This window comes from Octopus bimaculoides, chromosome 19, assembly GCF_046866305.1.
Source record: "Octopus bimaculoides isolate indiv1 chromosome 19, ASM4686630v1, whole genome shotgun sequence".
Classification (NCBI taxonomy): domain Eukaryota; kingdom Metazoa; phylum Mollusca; class Cephalopoda; order Octopoda; family Octopodidae; genus Octopus; species Octopus bimaculoides.
The window spans coordinates 20539077-20566456 of NC_142946.1; the positions used below are offsets into that span (position 1 = coordinate 20539077).

Sequence of the window (27380 nt, forward strand, 5' to 3'; positions counted from 1 at the left end):
CCTATTACATACGAAAGTGTCTAAAAGTTCTGAGCAGACTCACCAGTTAGTAGTAGTAGTAGTAGTAGTAGTAGTAGTAGTAGTAGTAGTAGTAGTAGTAGTAGTAGTAGTAGTAGCAGTAGTAGCTGTAGTAGCAGCAGCTGTCGTTGCTCTTTCTGATATAGGAACAAACCCAGCAAATTTGAGGAGACACCTTAGTTGATAACAATAAACTCAGCACAGGGTTCGTCCATCATTTTATCGATCCACGAGGATAAAATGCAAATTTCACTTCTGAAGGATTTGAACTTAGAACTTAAAGAGGAACTCGTTTCTGGGTTTGTGATTCGTTTTCATTTTATCGCTCTCTAGCAAATTATTAACGTCAATCTATGCTTTCGTGTGATACAATTTTAGTTATGTTTTTTTGCTGTTTTGATATCTGTTCCGGTGGTTGTATGCATTTCATTCCTTCGATAGAACTTCTGTTTGGTTTGTCTATTTTCATAGATGTAGTATTTGACATATTTGTTAAGATCTATTTTTCGTTGACCGATTCGATATCTGGTTTGTTTATTTGCTTAGATAGTTATAAATAAAGTGTATGTTTTGTTCGATTGTAGGCTAGAAGGCTACAAACTTTCCAGATTCCGAGAGTTATTTTGGCCAAAACAGTTTAACTCTCTACCGTTGATTCAATACACACTTACATCAAAGAAGAATGTTCTTATACTCTACACCACAGAACTAAAACAAGATATATAGGAAAGTATTAAAGTGAAACACATCTATATTTTACATTATATACGAAGGTGATGACATAACACATTATAATACTAAAAGAATCATAGAGGTAACGTACACTTGTAATAAATAAGCATCTGAGGGTATCATGTCATGGATAATTTAATAATGTTAACATTAAGCCTATATGGACCTTGACGACAACAGACACTAGGACAATATTCTCCTGAAGAAGACCCCATAACGTTTTAGAGACGTTAAAAATCGTTTGCAAATAGCTAAAGTTCGGGACGAACTACAAGAGTCTCATACGAAGATATGGATAAAAGGATGTTTACGAAAGGTAATAAAGTAACACCTTTCTGCTCTCAATACAAAATAGATATGCTAAAGCACACACACACACAAACACACAAACACAGACACACACACACACATTCATATATGAGTTTATTAGCGTGTTCATTTGTTTGCAATCTAAGTTTCTGTGTATATATGCATTTGACCACACATGTATTTGACATTTTAGCATATTAGTATAAGTATATATATATATATATATATATATATATATATATATATATATATATACGTATTTTGTGTGTGTGTATGTAAAGGTAAATATATATGTGTATATATATATATATATATATATATATATATATATATATATATATGTATTATGCGTATAAGTATATATATATATATATATATATATATATATATATATATATACCGGAGTAAGCACATGAAATGTGCAACAAGGTGGAAAAAAGAGTACTCAAATACCAGTGGTAGAGTAATATGCTTTATTTAAAAGCAACATAAATATAACAAAAGAACCGTTACTCTGAGTTTCACGTTCCCGTTCTGTCCGATGAACGGGAACGTGAAACTCAGAGTAACGTTTTTTTTTGTTATATCTCTGCTGCTTTTAAATAAAGTATATATATATATATATATTGGGTCATCCCATAAATTATACGGTTTTTATACTTCATTTATTTTTCAAAATTAAGATAAACAAAGTTCTTTTTTTAAATCTAGAACGTACTCTTCTTCATTTTCTACAATGCACTTCCATCTCTCTGCTAGATTTGGAAGGCCCTTTTACCAAAATTCACTTGTCCGTGACGGAAAATATTTCTTCAGTACTGTTCTGATATTGTCTACAGAATTCATATTTCGCCGTCCAAATGATTTTCATGACTGCAGAATAAATGATAATCAGTTGGGGCAATGTCCGGTGAATATTGTGAGTGGGGCATCGTTTCCCATTTAAACTGCTCCAGCCTTTAGAATGCCATCCTCGCTGTATGTGGCCGAGCATTGTCCTGATGGAAGAACACGTTTCGTCTCCAAACCAAAGATGCTCACTTTGATTCTAGCACTGACTAACGCCGCTTAAGCTGCACGCAGTAGATCTCTATTGTTATTGTTTGGTTTAGGTTTAAAAATTCAAAGTGGACTGAACCTTTCATATCCCACCAGACATATAACAGCACCTTACGTTACCTCCTGTCCCCACCACTGTCTTTTACCCACTGTCTCAGCACTTGACATTTTTATAGAGAACTCATTTCTCGTCACCAGTCACTATTCACTCCGAAAATGGTTCAATCGTCATACGTGTCTGCAAAGAAGAACACACATTAACTCTCTACGCGCGATTAGACTCGGAAAGTTTGTAAGGAAACCATTAGCTAGTCTTCTAGGCTATAGTTTCCAGCTCGAGATTTTTGGAACCACCGCTGACACTGGCTTATGCTTACTGTCCGAGCCCCGTATACTTCATTAATATACTGCATTATTATTCATCGCACTTTCCGTTGCGTTGTTGCCTTTATTGAACTCATAATGCAAAATACACCGAATATGCTAATTTGTCATTTCCATTATAGCTTTGAAAAAATAACTGTTAAAATCAAACTGCACATTTGTAAACTTGCACTAAGAATAAGTACATGGTAAAATTACTACCTTCTTCTACAGCAAGTTGATGCAGGTAGTTTATCCCGTTCCCCTCCGACTTTTAGTTCATGCAATTGAAAAAACCGCATTATCTATGGGATGACCCAATATATATATATATATATATATATATATATATATATATATATATATATAAAGGCATACATTACCATATATAAGGCATACATTACGATATGTATGTAGCTAAACGCAACTATGTATGCACGTAAATGTGCATATATGAATGACATGTATGTATATGTGTCTTGGAGCATACATCTCTATGTTTGTAACTTGGATATAATATGCCATGCATATTTTTTCTGCTTATCATATCTCAATACGCCATTGTGTTTCTTAAAACACTATTATGAATCATTTACAACAACAGCATTCTCCTTCCATTCTACTTAAACCTCCTTCATTCAATGCTGGGAGTGGTTTTCTATATTCGGTTCAAGATTTCAAGAATCCTGAATAAATATGATTTTTGTTACCAAGTATTTTGGCGTCTATTTTCAGCAACGAATATGCCTGCACCTGTTTTATGCAACTTGGCCAAGAATGGTTATTTACTTCCTTTTTTGTATTTTGTTTTTTGTTTTGTTGTTATTTCGTTATGCTTTATATTTATATCTTCAAATCCACTTCTTCTTTACTTCTGTATTTCGATCTCACACCTTACATAATATTACAACGCCTCCATTGCTTTGAAAGTTATCATTACCATTATTATTACTATTATTATTATTATTATCATCATCATCATCGTCGTTTTTGTTGCTGTTGCTGTGATTCTTGTAGATTCATAGTTCTATTATTACGACGACGTATGCTTTCTCCATAGCCATGTCTCAGTATAATAGAGTGTGCATAATATCCATATGTTTCGTCGTTTGGTTGGGGGAAGATTTTTATTTTACATTGACAGTATCCAACGCAATATACGTTCAGTGAGTTATTGTGACATATAATGGATGTTTTGTGTGCGCAAGTCCTATAATCTTCGTCGTAGAGTTTTTCCTTTGCATTTATTATTATTATTATCATTATTATTATTATTATTATTATTATTATTATTATTATTGTGTTAGCTTACTTGTCTTCGACATGGCCTCTGTCGCATAAGCATTCACATCTCATTCTGAAGTATTGCTGTCTCCATCTTATTCCTACTGTTAGCTAATATTTTCTTTCTTCATTTACTGTATGCCTCTATATTTCAGGTTATTTTAGTTTATTTCGGTATTTCATATATTTTACTTGCTTTCATTACTATTACCTCCATACATTTAGTCATTGTTTCTGCTAAAATATTACTATTAATGCTGATTGATACTCTTAATACGACTGCTTTTTTTATATATATATATTGTAATTCTATGCATATGCAATTTCTTTATTTTTATTTCAAAATATATGAAATGAATGTATGAATGAATAACGTATTGCATTAATGAATGCATTCTTCCTCTTCAAATAACGTTCTTTTGTCCAAAGACACAGAAGCAACTAAACAAATAAATATTCATAAACATTAGTTTCAAAATACTTGGCTAAAGAAAATGGCATTTATTTTTATATGAAAGGTCCTACATATATGCATTGTTTCTGTATGTTTGCGTATTGATAAAACGAATAAAAGACTTCAGGGATAAAAATGCTTAACAACACAAATATATGTTTTAGTTTACAGAAAAGAAGAAAAAAATCACACATAATAATGACCTGTTCAATCATGTATCGATTGGTGGAAGTTATTTTCTTTCCTTTTTTTTGTTTGTTTCTTTTCTTTTCTTTTTGAATTGTAGGAATTTGAAAAGAGCATCATTCACTTCAATCATTCAACAGATATATGGATTTCCTTATCTATTTACGATAGATATTTCAATAATTTCGAAAATACCCAGGGAAAAATTGTCCGTTGTATAATGTATATCAATACAAGTTATTGAAATATTTTCTTTCGAAATGAAGACGAGATGAATAATATGATTTACAACACACACACATAAGAATTATCTGAACAACTCTTACTGGTTTTATCTGTATTCTTCTTCTTGCTTTTGCTGCTTATACATTTATTATTATTGTACAGGGGTCTATTAGTTCTAGGTTGTCTCGGTCATCAAAGGATATGTCAACGAAAAATAACCAGTACTTTGTTCCAGCGATATCTTTTTTCTCTATTGAAAATAAATGATAATCACTTATAATTGAGGAAAATTCGACTATCCTATGTGGAAATTGTTTTAAATTTGTGAAGACATTTAAGAGACTTTTATTACAAAAGGAACAGCGACAACAGTCGTTGATGCTGCTGTTTCCACTACTACTGCTACTACTACTACAACTACTACTTCTCTCAATGATGCGACAGACAAACGTGGGAAGGCCTTGAGGTTAATAGACTAACTGACTATTTGAAAATACCTCTCTCGAGATATTTGAGTATTTCTCTCTGAAGAAACAATACAATACATCAGATTATGTAGAGGTAGACGTCTGAAGAAAGGATGAGTTAATGATGTTTAGAAAAGCTTTGATCCTCTGTTATCTATATCAGAGAAGACTTAGAACTAAACTAGCAATGCATCCCGGCGTTGCCCCGGTGTTATGACCTACAGGCGTATTGTATTATTTGTTCCTTTCTTATGGGCAGAATCAGCACCACTGATATATAGTTAGTAACATAATGGAAGTTATTGTTTGTTTAAAAGTGAAGGGGAGGGTACAATTTGCATGGGTTTGCATGACAATGCATGCTTTCTTTTCTTAAGAAGGATCACAAACTATATAGTGTTTCAGCGTATAAAAGGGTTTAAAAAGATCTTGTCCGGAAATCACGTTTTCAAAATTTTAGTTTCCCTCCATCGTCAGTGCAATTTCTTAATTTGTAACTTTTAGGATATTCTTTTTTTTTTTTTGTTATCTACGTAGAAAAATACAGAGATTACGAATCAGGGAAATACATATATTTTTTTGTTTAATCTTTTTTTAAAGAAACACTCAATGCCCTTTCCCCCACCTCGCCCACCCATCACCTACTTGCTTTCACTTTTGTTTGACGTTTTCTGCATGCGTAGAATTCTACAGAAATAGCAAACTTAAAAAACACCAGACCACCACCAGAAAACCTGACATGCTAGAAACAACAGGTAAATGACATTATTTCTGAAGAAACTTCCCCGCTTTCTAAAAAGCTAAAAGTGAGACATTGGAAGTGTGTAGCTTTTTGGAACGGTTGAGGTGACGGGTAACATTTTGAAAGATTCGTATTCTCTGTTTTTTGTCCATGGATTACCAAGAAAAAAATATTCGAAAAAATAAAAAATGAATTTGGTGTGGAGAAGGAGAAAATTAAAATATTGAGAACGTGTTGTGTGGGTGAAATCCTAATAGACTATATCGTAAACATACGAATAAGAAGAAATATAGGAAACAAATAAGGCGAGGGAGCGGAAGTGTAACCTCGAACATGCTAGAAAGTGGAGGTAGAGGACATTATTTCTGGGAAAACTTTCTTTTAATTTTGTATCGAAGATCAGGATTTTAAATACGCTCATCACAAACACAAATTGCAAAATAGCCTGTGTGCGTGTGTGTGAGTGTCTGAAAGGAAATTATTTTATGGCGTTCTTTCATTTGAAGAAGCAAATTTGTCAACTCGACATATATGGGTTCATATCATCATTCGTTACTTTCTATAAAATTCTTTTTATTTCCTTATGCTTTGAAGAGAGCAGAAATTAAAAGAGAGGATAAAGTGAAAAAGTGACATTTGCTTTGAAGTGAGAGGAGAAAGTGAAAGATGTACGTGTATATGAAATGGACGTGTGTGCGTGAGAGAGAGAGTGAGTGAGTGAGTGAGTGAGTGAGTTAGTGAAGGTGTGTGTTGTGATGTATAAATTTTCTTTGCATGTATGTGTGTCACTCATTCGCTCTCTCTCTCTCTCTCTCTCTCTCTCTCTCTCCCTTTTTCTCTCTTACTCACACACATTATCTTTCATATACACGTACATAAATAGGTGGAGACAATGAATACGTACACCACTTGTTTTCAGCGTAATCCTCAACCTAAACACAGGCTGTGCGTATTCTTTAGCCTCGACCATAAATGCATATGCATACATCTTTTTTGTGCGTGAGAGGGAGAGAGAGAAAGAGTGACTGTATTTCAACATAACATATAGATAAATGGATTCCTTTTAACGCAACTTTTTGGGGGAGTTGTGGCTTATTTTAATACATTTATGTGTTCATTTTTATAACTCTTCATTCGAGTAGAATTCTACGCATACATGAAACATTAGAAACAAATTGAAATATTGTCGGGAAATGACCTCAAAATTTAGCGACTCACGTAGTTTCCGAGGTTATTTTAGTTGTAAAAAGAATTGATGAGTGAAAAACATAGTTTAATTAGTAGATAGATAATAAGCAGCGACTATGTTTCGTTATAACTCTCAAAGTTGTCAACGAACTGTCATCCGGATCAGCTGTGTTGGTCGTTAATTTCCGTATTTTTTTAAATCTATTTACTTATATTTTAAAGAGAACGGAGAAAGTGAAAAATGTATGAAAGTATATATGAAATGGATGTGTGTGTTTGAGAGAGAGTGAGTGAGTGCCACTTACGCATACGTGACAAAACACACGTTCACACACATTCTCTCTCTCTCACACACACATGCACTTGTACATACAAAAGAGATGTATGCATATGTATTGATGTATACATATGTATTGATGTATGTGCGTATACATGACAACACACACCTTCAGTCATTCTCTTCCTCTCTCTCTCTTTCTCCCTTCCTCTCTTTCACTTTAAAACAAAAGTGAATAAATAAAAGTTTTTTACGGAAATTAACGAAGGCAGATGACAGCTCTGCAAGTCAAAACGAAAGATCACCGCAGGAACTTAGTTTATTATAATACAGATGTGACTATTTCGGAGAAACATTACTTTCATTATTCTCACATTGTCAGTCTCGTAATCGAACACTGTAATTTTGGTTGAAATTGAAAGTGTAAAATTCTTTTCACTTTTTAATGAAGCCTAGTCGTTGTAACTTTCAATATCAGCGCGTTTCACTCTTTCAAGTAAAGTCACATGCATATACTGAAACACACACACACAGACAAACATTAACTCACACCTCAAGCCTATCTCTGTCCCTGTGTGTGTCCGTCTTTAGATGTGTGTGTGTGTCAGTCGTCACAAAAATTTATGTACTGACAGACACAAACACCATTACTCATATATAAGTCATCGGCGTAACGTAGCTAACGAACGCGCGAACATATAGAAAATGTGACGTTATCGTCGTTGTAGTCGTGGTGGAAAACATGTCGCTCACGATAGGTGACTAAAAGAAAAATGATAATCGTAAATTTTTGTGATGCAAATAAGTGAATGAAACTATACTTCAATTGGTAGCCAAAAGCTTACTGAATCTTTTGATACCCCACGCTTCAAAAACGACAACATACGTTCACACAATAGAAACTCTCTCTTATATATATATAAGATAGAATCTGTGCTACGACTAATAAAACTACACTTACTAGTACTGCTAAACTTAAGCTGCTGCTCAGTAGTAGTAGTAGTAGTAGTAGTAGTAGTAGTAGTAGTAGTAGTAGTAGTAGTAGTAGTAGTAGTAGTAGTAGTGGCAGCAGCAGCAGCAGCAGTAGTAGTGGTGGTGGTTGTAGTAGTAGTAGTAGTAGTAGTTGTAGCAGTAGTAGTAGTAGTAGTAGTAGTAGTAGTAGTAGTAGCAGCAGCAGCAGTAGTAGTAGTGGTGGTGGTTGTAGTAGTAGTAGTTGTAGCAGTAGTAGTAGTAGTAGTAGTAGTAGTAGTAGTAGTAGTAGTAGTAGTAGTAGTAGTAGTAGTAGTAGTAGTAGTAGTAGTTAGCAATTGTTATAACATCATTTCAAAGGGATATCACTATAATGAGAGAAAACAATCTTATAACGTTTAACTTTCTCTTTTGTTGGATTCTGTGACATCTATTCTATTTTAGAGTTTAGATATGGGTGTTTGCATACATATGTATTCATGTACTCGCTTTACGCGTGTGTGTCTATCTGTTTATGTATGTGTATGAATGTATATGAATGTATATATATGTATGTAGTATATGTGTGTGTGTGTGTATGTGCGCGTGTGTGTGTGCGTATGTGTGTGTGTAGTCTTATGCTATTCAGTTCCATTTACATAATTATTTACAATTTGTTATCAACACCGTGTGAACCCAGGTGTTTTCACGATATATTTACATAATTAAGAACGCCATGAGAAGATTTGAGACACGTTCCGAGACTCGGATTGTGCATGCATTTTAAAACGAAACCCATAATCTTATTATAAATTTTCCGATTACTAATTTCAAATATTCCTTTACAATAACATCTGCAAATCGTTTGTATTCGTTTGATCTTTGGCCCACATAAAATGTGTTTTGTCTGACATCGTACATAATATCTGAATTTGAACTACGTACACTTATTTACAGATAAGTGAAGGTGGCGTCAATATTGTTACTTACTTTGCAACTGGTATTCAATTTCGTCTGTTATTTGTAGCTCACTAAGTCGACATTGCGTCAAACAGCAGACGATTCGAGTCATGCATTCCCCTGAATTTAACATATTGTGTCCTTCGCTGGCTCACTTTACCTACGACTCAATAACTTGCGGGAAATGGCAGCCAAAACCCCTCTAAAATTATTGAATAATCCAGTCCTGGAAAAGGGGAATGTGTCCATATGATAATGTGATACTCAAGAGAAAGACACACTATGCATGTTATTCCAAAACACAATATAATTTTTGATTCTTTAAGCTAAGTATAAATACAGAAATGAATTTCTCTTGGAAAATAATAGAACTTATTCAGTTTGATAGAGATACAATACGTGCAATATAATTTTTTTGAAATATTTAAAAAAAATTAAGGCACTGTATCGAGGTTATGTACAGCTCGTAAAATTCTAAGCTCACTACACTATGATATATGACAGATTTTACCGACCAATCCAGTCATAGGGAAAGGCTGAAGCGTAAAGACGTAGAAACGCATATGTAGTCATTTATGTTTTGATACATGTTCTGCATTAAGAGAATGTTATACTGCGATTGTTTCAGTAGTAAAAAGTTTTCCAAATTCGAATACATAAGAAGACGTTGAATATGACTGTAAGTATGTATGTGCGTACATATGTAGGTATAGATGTAAGTATGTATGTATACATGTATTTATGTAAAATTATATACTGTAAAATTATATACCAACTTATTTTCGAACATATATTATTTTATATCATATTTTTATACTTAAAATCACAGACATAAGTGTTTTGTGTGGGAATATAGTCGGTTCTGTGGAAGGTTTGAATGCGGCTGAGGGTCTGAAACGAAACATTAAAAAAATATATTTCCAGACGTTTTCGCATATGAGCTGGGTTGCTGCACTAAAACAAGGTCAAAAAGTGTAGTAAAACACAGAGCAACACCTGTATTTAAGCCAAAATGGAATGTAGCGTTCGAGACTATAGAACAGGTAGACAAGGAACATGAAAGACTTGAAAGCCTACGAATAATCGAGAAGACATACCACTCGGACTGAGCAGCACTTACGGTCTACGTTAAAAAGAAAAAATAATGAGTTAAGAATTTTTGCAGATTTTGCAACGGGGTTGAAAGATTGCTGTCCTGGAGAAGTTTTCGCAAAATCAAATGGAGAGAAATTCTTCTCAAAATTTGGCATGTTGGAGGCATGTCTACAAATTCAAGTAGAAGAATGATCACACTTATTAACCACCAATACACACCATGGCTTATTTAAATTTAAGCGGCTTCCCGTCGGTGTAAAAGTGACTTCTTCCGTATTTCAGCAAGACTGTGATCTTGCTATGGCCTATTTAAACGATATCCTAATAAAATGCGATTTACTTGAACAACATGTAGAACACGTTAAAAGACCATTCGAAAAGATTAGAGAATAAGGTTTCAAGTTAACGGAAGGAAAATGCGAGTTCTTTCTGAGAAAATCAAATACTTGGGTCAGATAATAGGAAAAAAAACGGGCGGAAACGGGATCCATATAGAGCAACTACGATACAAGATATTCCCACGCCGAATAATGTGAATATGCTACAAGCATTCTTGGGTTTAGTAAATTACTATTAAGTTTACATTCACAATATACATAATGTAAGGGCCCCGATAAATGATTTGTTAAAACAAAAGGCAAAATGGTGCTGGATTGATAAGTGCCAGAAGGTATGTGACAAATTAAAAACTATCTTAATGCCTGACTTATCGTTAACACATTTTGATCTAAAATTGGATATTACATTGGCTACAGAATCGAATGGTGACGGTGTACGAGCCATGCTTCTGCACAAATATGACAATGGGAGTAAAAAAGCTATAGCCTGTGCGTCCCGATCGTTATTATCAGCTGAGAGGAACTATAGTCAGATAGAAAAGGAAGCGTTAGCAATTAAATGCGATGTGAACAAAATTCAATAAATTTATTCATGGAAGAGGTTTCTGTCTACAAAGAGATCATCGCCTACTACTGTCAATATACGGTTCTAAAAAAGGAATACCAATACACACAGCGAAAAGAAAGTAGGGCATGTGGGTGGTTTGTCCAGACTAATACCGAAACTCTGCCAGCCATTCGAAGATACGGTAATCGCACCTATAAGATCAGAAGGAAAACTAAAAAAACATGATGTGGAATCGGTACGTAAATTACTGGTAACCCTAGAAGACATAAAACGAAATGCGGTAGGGGACAAATTCATAAAAGAAATGAAAAGAATATATATATACATATATATATACATATATATATATATATATATATATATATATATATATATATATATATATATATATATATATATATATATATATATATATATATATATATTGAACACTCAATATTTCATCTACATTCAATACTTTCTTCCATGGTGCCATCCATTTTTATTTTATTTTATTTTATTTTATTTTATTTTATTTTATATATTGTATATTCCATATTCTATACCCCACATTGGTTCTGCAGGAATATAAATAAAACATAAAAAACAGACAGTGTTGGAACTCTTTTAAACAAAATAATATATTCCTCTATACACAATCATACAAAAAAACCACCTTCTTTTTTATTTATTTTCACTCGCATATATATATATATATATATATATATATATATATATATATATATATATATATATATATATATATATATATATATATATATATATATATATACATATATATATATATATACATATATATATATATATATATATATATATATATATATATATATATATATATATATATATATATATATATGTATGCATGTATGTATGTATGTAATTATGCATGTATATGTATGTGTTTGAAAGTATGGGCGTGTGATGAATTTCTAGGCTTGCTTACAGAGAGAGAAGTAAAAAGAAAGAAAGAAGCTAGGTAAAAATCTCAATATAATTTTATCAGTTGCAAAAAATTTCTTTCAGTCATTCAGTGTCCGTCATACGTGAGGGCAATTATATCGTCTTTACCCTTCATCATAATGAGATTGATAGAATGCATTACTCTTATTATCAGCTGAAGTCCCTGATAACAATGAGTCACTGCTTGGCATCAGTCAAGTTAATGCAAACATTGGAAGTGATCACAAATCATGGGTGTAATTGTATGACGGTAATTTATAAAAATAATATCCAACGCCATAGTTATTCTCAGAATTAAACTTTTCATGACAGATTTGAGCATCGGCAGGACTGCAGATCTCTTACAGAAGGCATTGACATCAGCAACGTTATCATGGTTGCTTTCAATGACTGAATTTCTTGAAGTGTATGTCACAAAATATTTTCTGTCCAATAATGGGAATTTATGAGAGCAGTGACTTCATATGATCACAGTCCATTCACTAGAGATTCCAGAACCCAATAAAAGAAACACAATGCTGGGCGATTTACTTCAAAACAGAGGAAGACTAACAGACAATGCTATAGTATAAATGTAACCTCAAAGACAACAGAATGTATACCTCAGCATAACTATAGGCTATCTTACGCCACTCCTGACTGAACGTGACCAAGCTTAAATGTCTTCCAAGGATGTCTTTTCATATCTATAATATATCTTAAATTATATAAGATCATATACCATTCATTTCATAAGTCGAAGGGTATGATTTTAGAGAAATATGGTTGCTATTTCTTGGAGATGGAACGAACGCATAAAGGCATGTTTGTTGCTGTTAGTTAAATATAAGCTAACGCGGAAGAATTTATAAAGAACAAAATACCAAAATAAAACACAAGAAGAGAAATAAATTACACCTCTTAAAATTTACTAGAACATCAAATATGTAATTTACTAGAAGACTATCCGAGAAATAACTCATCTATTTATTTTCTTAGTTTTTTTTTTTTTGTTTTTTTCGGATAACATCATAAATTCACGTTAGTTGATATAATTTTAATCTCTTATGTATTTTTAATCTTCCTACTTAGAAAGATACTATATCACTCGCGAAGTGAACAAGGAAAACCATTTAACGTTATTCGAAAATATAAAAAGTTCGCGTATTATGTTTATTATTTCATTTCCTTTTTGTTGTTGCTGTGTATATTTTTATTAATTTTGTTTTCTGCAGTTTAAATTTTAATCGTTATTTGATAGTTAGATAAGAAAGTAGGTTGTATTACAATATATTGCAATTTATTGCTCTTAGAAATTACAAATTGCCGACGTTTGGTGACAGTTATTGTTATAGCTTTTGCTTCATGGGTTCATCTATAAAGAAGCATCATTCTATGTGCCTGTTTATATATGTGTGTTTATAAGTGAATATTTCTATCTAAGTACGCATGCGCTCTACTGCGCACGCGTTTGTGTGTGTGTGTCTATAATCAATTGCAAATTTGTGTTTTAGTTATTTTTGTAGTTCCTATTATATTTGTATGCTCATAGTTCCGTTATTATTATTATTATTATTATTATTATTATTATTATTATTGGTATTATTTGTGACTTTATTGTCGCCGTTATTGTTGTTGTACTTCTTTTTCTACAATCCGCTTGATGTTTTGAATTAAAATCCTATTTGTATCAAATATATGCCTCACTTGAGTGAGTATTTAGTGAAATTCACCGAGAAATATATGCATCAATTTATTTATTACGCCTTACAAAACATCAACGACCAACAACATTTACAAAAACATTACGAAGCAACACTCCCCAAAAATGAAATATCGACAACAATATAGTAATGACAGCAGAACGTATGAGCCAAAATATCGGGAACAATAAAAGCAATAACAAAAGTCACAACAAACACAATAACAACAGAAATGTTGTCAGTATTAATAATGTTAGAATAAATTTTAAAATATGTACGTTGTTAACACAGGGTGACTGTTCAAGGTGAATGATGTTTTATATTCTGAAAATGCTTAAGAAATATATTTCCTCGAGGAAGAACGATGTTTAAACATAACCATCGTTAATACTATGCTTTCACGCTCCATATTCTATCAACCTCATGGCTAAAATCATTACCACAAATAAACTTCGTGTCGATCACATTCATCACCAACATTATCATTGTTGTCATCGACATCAAATTCATTTCTGAGTAAGTTTCATTTGTCATAAAGATTGATTGAAAAGCGAAATGGAAATGATATTTTTTATCAGATATTTTTGTGTGCAATTCATGGATAGGACAAGCAAGGGATCTGCTGATTGGAACTCAGAGTTGACATCATCGCAATATCCTTGATATAATCTCCGTGGGGGTGGCAAACATCACCATCAAGATCATCTTCAAAACGACCACGACTAGTATCATTTTTATTATCGTTATCGTCGTTGGCATCAACATCATCATCAGCAGAATCATCACCATCATCATGAATAAAATATTGATAACTTTTATCAGAATGGTCAGTAATAGTAAAACATTCATCAATTGTATGATCGATCAATACTTACAAGTAGAAGAACAATAAAATAACACCAACTACACCTTCTCATTCTTATCACTATTATCAACAACAGCAACTGCAGAAAACAACACCAATGCATATATCAATCATCCAAGTATTTACCAGTATCTACGACAACATTACTCATTAGGCCTGCCCGTTTTTGGAGAGCAAAGGGTGACTAGACGACTATGCCTGCTGCATTTTGCGAATAGAATAATTACGTTCAGGTTATCTTTGGGCAAGTAGGCCCATGATATTAACCTTTTCTAGTTATAAATCTTACATTGTCTTCTCGTCAAGCATATTATACCTAAAACTACATTAACCAACCTGTCATTCTTGCGTATCAGGGAGCAGTTTGAGATTTGAGAACGATAAGCGTGATGTTATTTCAAACAAATCAAGCGACTGGTTCGAAGTAATGATGATGGTTCAAGGTGATCGTGATTGTTTGTAAAAGGAGATAGTTATTTAATAAAAATAATGTTTGAAATTATTAAAGACGCCAAATAATTATTAACACTCGAATTTTCTTCTCCATTCCACAGATTTGACCGGAAAAAATATTCATATCCTCCAATAGTACTATTTGACAAATCTGCCCGGAAATGCTGCAGATGTGTTAATTTTGAAACCCAGTGATAATTGGAACTGATTATAATGTAATCATCAATGTTTGTGAACAAAGTCAATAACAGCAGCAACATCTGTAACGAAACTAAAATATCGACCATTATATTGTATATTTGCTTTGCAATGATCAAACGTCTTTGTTTTTAATTTTGTAAATCTAGCAACATTTAGGATGCTTCACAGCAATATTAGATTTATTCCCATACTTAGTGGTAGTACTTAATTTTCTTACCACTGGAATGTTGACAGAAAATGTTACTCCCGGCGTTATTTGTGTACGTGCCTAGTTATTTCAAAGCGTCGAGTGGAACCAAGTTCAATGCTTCTCCATACTCTCTTACTCTTTTACTTGTTTCAGTCATTTGACTGCGGCCATGCTGGGGCACCGCATTTAGTCGAGCAAATCGACCACAGGACTTATTGTTTGTAAGCCTAGTACTTATTCTATCTGTCTCTTTTTGCTGAACCGCTAAGTTACGGGGACGTAAACACACCAACATCTGTTGTCAAGTGAAGTTGGGGGGACAAACACAGACACACAAACATATACAGACACATACATATACATACACACACACACACATATATATATATATATATGTATGTATATATATGTATATATATATATATATATATATATATATACATATATATATATATATATATATATATATATATATATATATATATATATATATATATATATATATATATATATATATATATATATATATACATATATATATATATATATGTTTATATACGACGGGCTTCTTTCAGTTTCCGTCTACCAAATCCATTCACAAGGCTTTGGTCGGCCCGAGGCTATAGTAAAAGACACTTCTCCAAGGTGCCACGCAGTGGGACTGAATCCACTGATCTTTAAATATGATCTACTGAAAGACAAGTCAACAATTGGAAATCTTTGTTATTTTATCTTGCTTTAGGGATTATTATTATTATTATTATTATTATTATTATTATTATTATTATTATTATTATTATTATTATTATTATTATTATTATTATTATTATTATTTCCATATTGCAGTGTCTATACTGTCTTTTTTAACACAGTAAGTGTGTAAAGAAGTATGTAAAGATTTTCTCAGACGAAAATCCTCAGCTTCTGGCTTTTCAACTCACATACATTAAGTATGCGATATTGACAATGTTTATAAGTATGCACATATGATTATAGGCTTGCTACGGAATTTCGATTTGGATGTATTTGGGGTACTTAAATGTATACGCGATTTCGCATCTACTTTTCCGTGGGTATGTCAAAGTATCTTATTTACTTTCTTTTTTGTGTTCCTCGCTGATGAAGGAATATTCCTTTTTGGATTAATACAGAAATCGGAACCAATTCGGGGGTAACTAATAATACAAATGCAAATATTTTTTGCTCGTATTTATAATTGTATTTATAACACACACACACACACACACATATATATATATATATATATATATATATATATATATATATATATAAGAATTTAAGCATTGGAGAAAACGCATGTTATAATTGCATACTTTATTCCTACATATGTTTCAAAGGATTACAACCTGTGTGATCCATAGGGATCTTTGATATTAAAATTGTAACCTTCTCATCAGGGAAAGCATGGGAATCATCTTAAACGTAAGACATTATGACCGATTCAAGGAGTTCCTACCTTAAAAACAGGAGCTAACCACAGCTATTTTGTGTTCTTTGCTACATTGGTTTCTATTAACCCATTTATTCTATCAGAAGAATTTTTATTCATTAAGATAGAAGAAATACATATAATTATATATATATATATATATATATATATATATATATATATATATATATATATATATATATACATATATATACATAAACATTCTCTCTCTCAACAAAAAAAACATACAAGGCCATGAAACGACAAAGGAACAAAGTATTATCTTATGAACTGTATTAGCTGACAGTTGTTTGTGCTATAAGAAGTAGAGGACTCATAGATGAGTCCTGAATAACACCTGATAGCTTCATCAGACACTCGAATATGAAGAGCAGCTGATATATATAAATGTATGTGTATTTATGTATGCATATGTATGTATGTATGTATGTATGTACGTATGTATGTATGTATGTATGTATGTATGTATGTATGGTTGTATGCATACGTATGTATGCATGTATGTATGTATGTATGTATGTATGTATACACACACAGTATGTTTGTGTGCGTGTGTGTGTATACCTATGTATGTTTATGCACAGAGAGTGTGTGGTGAGAGAGAGAGAGAGAGTATTGAAACATTCCCACAGAGCAGGAACGAAACCGAACCCGTATCTTCATAGTTGCGAAACAATTTCCGTCCCATATAGACACACAACGCTACGCTGATCATAAATTTATATGGAAGCGTATTAATGAATGGATCGAATTACAAATATGTTACTGCTACTTATATTCAAAGCTCAGAAACGAGAAAGTGGAACGCTAAAAGCAGGAGAGTCGAGATAAAGTATAGAGGGACGGAACTAAATACAATAAACAATGAAACCACCATGTTATCACGTCTTCGAACATAGGAATTTGAACATAAGAACAAAAGCCCTTTTTTAAATGATCTAGCCTATGGAGGAAATATAATCTTCATGGCCCTTTTCAAGTTCTCGAAATTACCTTCAAGCCAAATATCTCCAGAAAGCTTGCAACGAAATAGACTGCTATATATTACCATGATCCTAGAATGATGAAAGGTAATGCTGAAGAAAACGAGATTCATGCCTGCATTGTTAATAAAAAAAAAAAGTGATAATGTTGTCCACTGGATTTCTTGCATATTTACGAAAACTTCTGACATGTTGAGATAAAAATTTATGAGTTTACACACACATTAGATCCATAAGGCCCAGCTTAAGCACTGTATTTCCATTGACTCGTCTATGCACTTCATCACAACTGTTTAACTAAAATCGATACCGGTAATAAGATGTAGCGGTTTTAAGGGATTTTATATTTTCGTTTCAAAAATCGATGGGCTGGTGTTTTTTTTAAGAAACCATTGTTGCGACATTCCTTGTCCCTGATGTTGTAATTGTTGTTATTGCTGTTGTTGTTGTTGATGTTATATTCATTGTGTACTCCATTTCAATATATCAAAAGCAAAAATCAATATCTTTTGAAAGCCATGTTTGGTTAATATAATTAATATAATCATTTATTTAATTAATTATACTTTTATCATTAATTAATAATTCAACTAAATTCTAACATCAACAAGAAAGTAACTTCTGCATGCCATGCAAAAGAAGAAAGCAAACCAAAATATGAAAACGGAAGCCAAAGTGCTGCCTGACGCAAATTGTAGAAATTTCGAATCAAAAATAAAAGTAATAAATAAATAACATGAAATATCGGTTTGGTTTGAATTGCTAACATTTTCGAAAAGAAAATATGGACATGTCAGGCTTGTGTAATTTCATGCTTATTCATATAATAATTAAAACAGAGAATAATAATTATGATGATAATACTAATTAAGCTGATAGTAATAATGATAATAATAATAATTATTATTATTATAATAACAACAACAACAACAGTTAGAAGGAAAATGATAATATAATTAACATAATAAATATTAGTAATATTATTTATCATTTGCGGTTCTTACGGTTGCTAGTGTCATTTTCAAGTGACAAATTAAAATAGAAATAAATGTATTCTGGAGGAGGAAAATTGAAACATAATAGAAAACCGACATCGCAAAATAAAATATAACGATGCATATAGTAAAATACAGTTTTATTACCAACTATAATTAAATTACTTTTAATTTAGACGTGTATGAAGGCGGTGAGCTGGCAGAATCGTTAGCACGCCGGGCAAAATGCTTGGCGGTATTTCGTCCATCTTTACGATCTGAATTGAAATTCCACTGATGTCGATTTCCTTTCATCCTTTTGTGGTCGATAAAATAAGTACTAGTTGAGCACTTGTGCCGATGTGATCGACTCATCTTCTTCCCCGAAATTATTGGTCTTTTGCCTAAATTCTTATCCAATCTATTCGTGTATGATTTTCTCTGTTTGCATATAGATATATAAATGTGGGTGTGTGTGAAAATAAGTAATTTTTTTTTATTATGAGAGTTAATATGCATTTCAAAAATATAACAGAAATTTATATGGCTTCATTTTCATGCATGGAATGGCAATATAGATTGAAAAACACCGGGCAACAGATGACAGCGTGGTTAGATAGATAAAAACTATATTTCCCAAATAATATATGTTTATTACATTTATATATATATATATATATATATATATATATATATATATATATATATATATATGGTGGAGAGCACTCAGCCACTTGCACTTGAATATCACGGGCAGGCCTCATCGTTGTAAACGATGGGGTGCAATGTTATATAGTATATATATATATATATATATGTAATATAATACAGTTCTATATTTAAGAGATGAGGAATTATTTACATTTGGCGGATATTTGTTCTCATCTTGTTTGTTGTTAACACAACGTTTCGGCTGATATACCCTCCACTCTTCATCAAATGGCGTTGTGGTTAAGAGCGCGGGCTACTAACCCCAATATTCCGAGTTCGATTCCAGGCAGTGACCTGAATAATAATAATAATAATAATAATAATAATAATAATAATAATAACATCGAAAAATACTTTAGGAATGAAAACTCAGTTCGAAATTTCTTCAAGACACATGATGATGGCTGGAGGATATATCAGCCGAAACGTTGTGTTAACAAGAAATACAATGAGGACAAATAGCGTCAAATGTAAATGATGAAAATAATGTATATATATATATATATATATATATATATATATATGTATGTATGTATATATATATGTGTGTGTATAGGCATGCAATTTAAAAATAGGATAAAATCTTTATAAAAATGTGTCAAGTAGTCAGCGTGAAAAGCCTCATAAGGGAAAAATTACTAATTATTTCCCTTAAATATATCTGTTTATATTAAGGGTATTACTATACATAAATGCCTCACGCTACAGGAGTTGCATTCCCCGTGTTCGGTAGAATGTGTTTATTATGGTAGCTTTGTGTTTAAGAGTCCCTCGTAGCTTGAGGCATTTATGTATAGTAATGGCCTTAATATAAATGAATATATATATATATACATATATATATATATATATATATATAATACAAAGAATATATATACATGTATACACACATATATGTACATACTTACATCTACATGTGTATATACATGCATATCAGGGTACAGGACGTTAGAACAATAAACTACAGACAACGGAACGAACACATAGGAAAACGGAAAGCCCCTTGGAATATCCCTTCATCAGCTGTCTCTATTCTATCCAGACGTTTCGAAGACCAGACAGGACGTACTCTAGAATAGTCTCTTCCTGAGTAGTGGATCAACCAACTACACAGAGGATTCCAAGGTGGCAAACACAAACCAAGACAGGAAAAAATGGACAGTGAAAACAACATTCAAAAGCCGTACGGCCAAACGCAAATCTGAGGTAGAACGCTAGTAGTTCGTCTTGCCTTCACAGCGGCTGGAGTGAAAAGAAAGCTGACCACAGGTCACACGAGAGCAGAGAGGATGGGGAGGGAGGAAATGGAACAAGGAGGAAGGGACAGAAGGAGTGAAGTAGAGGCCAGGACAGAAGGGTAGATAGGAAGATAGAGGAAGACAGATAGATAAATAGATAGAGAGGATGGTGGAGGGAGGAAGTGGAACAAGGAGGAAGGGACAGAAGGGTATAGCAGTGAAGTAGAGGCCAGGACAGAGGTATAGATAGAAAGATGGAGGGAGACAGATAGATAAATAGATAGAAAGATATATATATATATGTATGCATATATATACCATACATAGAGAGACAGACAGACAGAAAGAGACTTATGCAGAGCGAGAAGGGGAGAGAGGGAAAGAGATGCGGAGAATTGAAAATATTTTTAAAACATCAAAGCGGCGAGCTGGCAAAATCTTTAGTGGTCTTCGAATATACGCCACGTTCTCTCCCAGAAACATATGATAGTCACACTTTACCGTTTCCACTATCACTAGAGTAACCTCTACGTCTTTGATCTGGCTGGTTTTGTGTCACCTCACCTCCGTTCACTTTCTCCCAACTCACTTCTTTCTCGACCATATAATATCAATCTCAAGATTATCAGTACCGACTCTGACCAGGCCTTGTCATCAAAATTTAAGTTTGCTTGAATTACATGCTTAACGATATTTTTCTTGCATCCACCAACTGAAAAGTATCCTAGCAGTAACTCAGCTGCGACAATCTTGTTAACCTCAGAGGGCCTACTGTTTCTATGGCAACAGACACATTCTCCTGTCCCACCTCCAATTCACTTACTTCGTCTTACTAGTCAAGGTACATCTTCGGCGAACTAAATTTGATTAATTGAAACTCATTGCGTAACAATATATGTAACATTCTAATGTTTTTCTTAAAGCTTGCTTCGAGAATTAAGCAAATACATAATGAATGCCATACGATTGTCATTCCTGCACTTTTCTTGTTACCCATCCCAAATTTTAACAAATATTTATTTCGTATTAACAAGAGAGTTTCAAAGCTATCACTCTTCAGATAGGTATGCAATAATTTATCCCCAAATCACACCGCACTGTCCTAAAAAGAAAGGAAAAGACGCATTGTATAATGCTGTTGAAATACAATACGTCTAGAAATTATGTTGTATGGCCATCGATAGATTATATTTTATTATTTCTCCATTCCATTGAGACTCACTCGCAGAAAACAATAACAGAAACAAATATTAATTTCTAAATTTAGTACAATGTGACAAATTGACAATAAGATATAATCGATTAAATGAAATTGAGTACATTAATGTTTGTAATTTTATCGATCACGTATACAGAAAAGTATCAATTAACCATTTCCAGGAATTTTTGACAAGACAAAAGTTAATGACGAAATTTTTCTTTTACAAAGAAATCACTTTCTATGTAAATTTGATTTAATATTCTCATACTATTTCAGGTAATATTTAGTTTCTGACAACATATTTCGATTAAGTACAAACAAACATATTTGAGAATTATATATTAACATATTTGTTGTTGCTGTTTTTAATTAATATGGATTTAAAATTAAATGTATACATTGATCTGTTTTGAAATTACTGAAGAAACAGAGAGCGTTGGAGATATCAATGTATAAAAGATGAGTTTACTCTTTGCTTTTTTATGCTAAATATAGAAGATTAAGCAATAAATATGGATATGCAATATTAATGAAAACTGACATACACGGGTACATATGGATATGACATACAAACTCACATACAATGCTGAAGACTATGATACAACGATGAAGCTTAGCAACGTCCACGCACAGCAAAGTCAGGTGAAAATAATATCAGACATATGGCTAGAGTTTTCTCCCCTCATTTGCATTAAAGATTTTTTTTTTCAATTTTGATGCAAGTACAATTTTACTAACTTCCACGAACCATTGTGCAAAATTGGATATTTGGAACTGATATAAAATCGGTAAAACTGAATTCAAATGAAGTCCAATTGAATTTTGATAGATCCTTAGGAAACTGAGCCTGAATTCAAACACTTCAATCTTTCCACTCATGCTGTGAAACTATGAGGCTATTTTCAATGTTTTTCATTCAACATTTTCCACTCATTCACATACAAAAAAAACTTACTGGGCACCATATCGGGCATTGAGAGGAGTGTAATCACCCGCACTGGTGGTGGTCAACTTTACCATTCAAGACTTGGATAATAATATTCTTCTTCTATTCAGATGGTATGATGCTGCTGTTCTAAATTCAGCAGATGATCTGCCCCAAGGGCAAGACTCTAGTAGTCACACTTTTCATCATCATCTCCCCATGAATGCTGCAAACACCGGCTGCCTTCTCGACCCTCAGTTGATTTACCACCATATGAACCTCATCTCCGGGCAGCAGATCACAGCTGACTGGGTGTGTCCTATTTGCTACTGAATAAGTATCACAAAGAACAAGGTATAAAAATGAAATAATAGTGAAAACAAGAGAAAGAATGACTGAACGTGGGGAAACAGAGAGAATGCTCACAGTGATAAGGAAGGCCATTCATACGTGAGCAAAATCACTGGGAGGCACTGAGCTCTTTACTTTATTAAATTTATAGCTCACAAATGTTCTCACTGATTTCGCCCAACCTATGAATTACAACTATCAATAGCCAAAGATTAGGTTTGTCATGTGATCATAGAACATTCTTTGTTGTTATCAACAGAAGAAATCCTTATATAATTACATTTGATTCTAAGCACATATGTTTGCGCAAATCTATTATTAATCGTATATATTTATATTGACACTGTTACGCCTGTTCTCCGATTAAATATACTGCACAGATGAGTAATTACGTAGTTATTGCAAACGCAGAAACTATTGCACGCATAAAATATATTTTAATCTACTTTTACTAATGCGTTCATTCATAAACCTGACCGCAAGCTATATATATATAAACAAACAAAAATAGATGTATACACATGTGCATGTGTATATATATATGTATGTACATATATACATTTATATATATATATATGTATATTTATATATATATATATATATATATAGGTTCAAAAAAACAATAACAAAAAACAACAAAGTGAGGACGTGATATGGATAGTGTTATTGGACGCTCAGGAAAGGAAAGATAATAATAATAATAATAATAATAATAATAATAATAATAATAATAATAATAATAATAATAATAATAATAATAATAATAATAATAAAAATAATAATAATAATATTAGGGACAAAATCCAAAATTACAGGTAAAAACTCAATCGATGAGTTCTTGAAAATTGGCTATTTTCCCTAAAACTATATATTTTATATATATATATATATATATATATATATATTTTATATATATATATATATATATATATATATATATATATATATATATATATATATATATATATATATATATATATATATATATATATATATATATTATATATATATATATATATATATATATATATATATATGTATTTATGTAGAGATATACTATCGAATAAGGAGGAGAAGTATTGCATTTGGAAAGTTCGAAAAGCGAGTATGGGCAGATAGAGGTATTTCCATGCAGAAAAAAAAACAGTGTATTTAACATTTACTAACATAGAAGTGATTGCTGCTTATGAATGTTGAGTGATAATTTGTGATGAAATAAGTGGGACAATTTAGCATGATTATATAAATTATTCTAATGATTTATATCATAATAATAAACAAAAAAAATCTCTGTCCTTTCATAATAGAGAATATTAGGGCAAACCGAGAAAAAGTGATATTTCAATATTACTGTTGTGCTATTATTGGAAATCTATACAAATCTAGTCTTTTAAAATGGCTGAATTTTCGATGTAAAGATGTAAACAAATTCATATTTTTATTAAGATGAAAAATCATTTTTTTAAGGATGTCTGAAGATTAAATTTAAATAAAATTAACTCGCTAAGCTGAATTCTTAATGAAAATTTATTGCAGACTGTATAGATATTTTCTATTACATATGAACTAAAAAATAAAGAACTCTATATGAAATGTAAACTATAAGACCTTAGCTAAGTCTTTTAAAGAAAAGAATTAATAATTTTTGTTCATAAATAATCTTCCTATGGAAAGATTAAGTTTCAATTACTTTCGCTTTGATTTCGTTTAAAAAGTGTGTTGGCTCAGCAGTATCTTTAAAATGATGCATAAAACATCTTGCGATATTTCTTTCATTTTATTAGGCTCTCAGTTCAAATATAGTTAAGAGAATGTACTCCATGCCTCCCGGATCAATAAGACATAGTACCAGATGAGTACTGGTGTCGAGAAAATTCAGGAACTTCCTTCTCTAGATTGCTGTTCTGCCTATATGAGAAAGTACTTTTCTTTAGAAAATTCCTCTTGCCTTACTTTCAGTTTCATTTAGCGAGAATGAAACAAAATATGTTGATTTATACATTCTGTAGTTCTTAATGTTGTGATTAATATTAAGTGCGATACTTCGAATAACTAGGGAAAAAATGAATGAATAATGATTCAGAGTAATAATTGGCCTAAATATATAACACAGGTCTGCAAAATTATATGAAGGATGAGAATCGATTACGTATTTAGACCTAGATTTTAAAAAATTAAATTATTTAGAAGTGCAAATTTGAGAGAACAAACCGTGCTTTCTTTTACGGAAATATGTAGTTTTCCAATTATTATTAAATTATTTGTTTAAGGCGATAAGCTGGCAGAATCTTTAGCCCGCCGGTCGACTTTGCCTTTCACCTTGTCCAGGTCGATAAAATGAATACCAGTTGAATACTGGGGTTCATGTTATCGACTTACCCCCGTCTCTGAAATTGCTAGCCTTGTGCCAAAATTGGAAAATAATATTAAGTTATCTGTTGGTAGTTTTACAAACCAGCTATTGATGGAAAGCGATACATTCACTAAACTATTCTGATTTGTGTCTGATTTGTGATTTATGAAATGTGCCCGAGTCGATATTAGTTTCTGTTGAGTATTTTAACAGTTAAATCTATGAAACTGATGCCAGGTTTCCATACACCGTGACACAGTAAACTAGTTTTTTGCCTTATGATTTTCTTCGAGAAAACAAGTCAATTTGCTGATAAGATTACAATTAGAATATATATTCTTGTGGGCATGGATTAGAATTTCAGATAATTAGAATTCGCCAGCGTGCTTACAAAATTGTGATTAAGACATTTTAATATTTCTAGTTACTTTGACCTTGTGCCAAAATTTCAAATCGATATTTCTGGTCAATGTGTTTGTTGATTTGAGATGTTAACAATATTTATCTAAAGATTCATAGGCGTGGCTGTGTGATAGGAAGTTTGCTTCCCAACCATATGGTTCCGGTTTCAGTCTCCTCCGTAGCATCTTAGGTGTATCCTACTATAGCATCAGATTAGGTAGACTGAGGGGCAAGAAAAAGAAAGTTGTTGTGTACTATATATATATATATATATATATATATATATATATATATATATATATGGTTTGGAGGTGATGTACAGGAATTATATATTAGAAAAAATAATAAGGCTCTCAGATATCTGGATGGTTGTACACCTACAGATTTTTATTAATATGTCACATGTTTTTATAAATTAGCGCTTGCATCTATTCATGTAGATTCTCGAGATGATATATATATATATATATATATATACACACACATAATACATATGTGTGTGTGTGTGTGTGTGTGTGTGTGTGTGTGTGTGTGTGCGTGTGTGTGTGTGTGTGTGTGTGTGTGTGTGTGTGTGTGTGTGTGTGTGTGTGTGTGTGCTTATATTTATGCTTACCTGCCACCTTTCCTTGGCAACCAGTCTGGTGTATTTGCGTTACAGCAACTTAGTGATTTTTCAAAAGACCTATAGAATCAGCTTTTAAAAGATGAGACAGTTGGTCGATCCGTTCAAGTAACTAAGAAATTCTTCAACGCGGTGCCACAGTATGATCTAACGACTGAAACAAGTAAACGATAAAAGATAAAACAAAAGTGTTCCCTACTCAACTATCTTTCATTCTCTTATAAAGTACGCAGTGTCCAGCACTCAAACCATATAATTACCCAAACCATTCTTTTCTGTCGTTCTCTACTTATTCAAATAGTTTTCATGGAATCGAATATATATTTTCAGTCAACATCTGCGTTCCTGCTACAGACGGTTAATTGCACTCGTTAACTGGATCTCTCAGAGCAGTTACTGTGAGCCCTGCGGAGTAATTTTTTGCGTCAAATAATAGATTTCTATCATGTTACTAGCTTGGATTGCATTATGTGCAAATGCCATTTGTATCTGAATTTAAGATTAAGAGAACGCGTTTGAGTTTTCATCAATGACACTTAAATTTGTTTTGAAAAGTTTGATAATATTGTTTCATTGAAATAG

The 27380-nt window shown here is 32.2% G+C and overlaps 1 long non-coding RNA gene across 3 annotated transcripts in view; it reads right to left on the bottom strand.

Annotated features, from left to right (window-relative positions):
- Positions 1-4277: 4277 nt before the first annotated feature.
- Positions 4278-27380, bottom strand: part of LOC128250119 (uncharacterized) — a 68466-nt gene continuing 45363 nt past the window's right edge. The window contains exons 3-4 of one of the 3 annotated variants that reach the window (XR_016245184.1): positions 19858-20000; positions 4278-4880 (exon numbers count right to left, since the gene is read on the bottom strand). This is a non-coding gene — a long non-coding RNA (uncharacterized LOC128250119). Of the gene's footprint in view, positions 4881-19141; positions 19437-19724; positions 20001-26789; positions 26953-27380 lie in introns of those variants that run through there. The other 2 variants (XR_016245182.1, XR_016245183.1) reach the window with 2 other exon arrangements.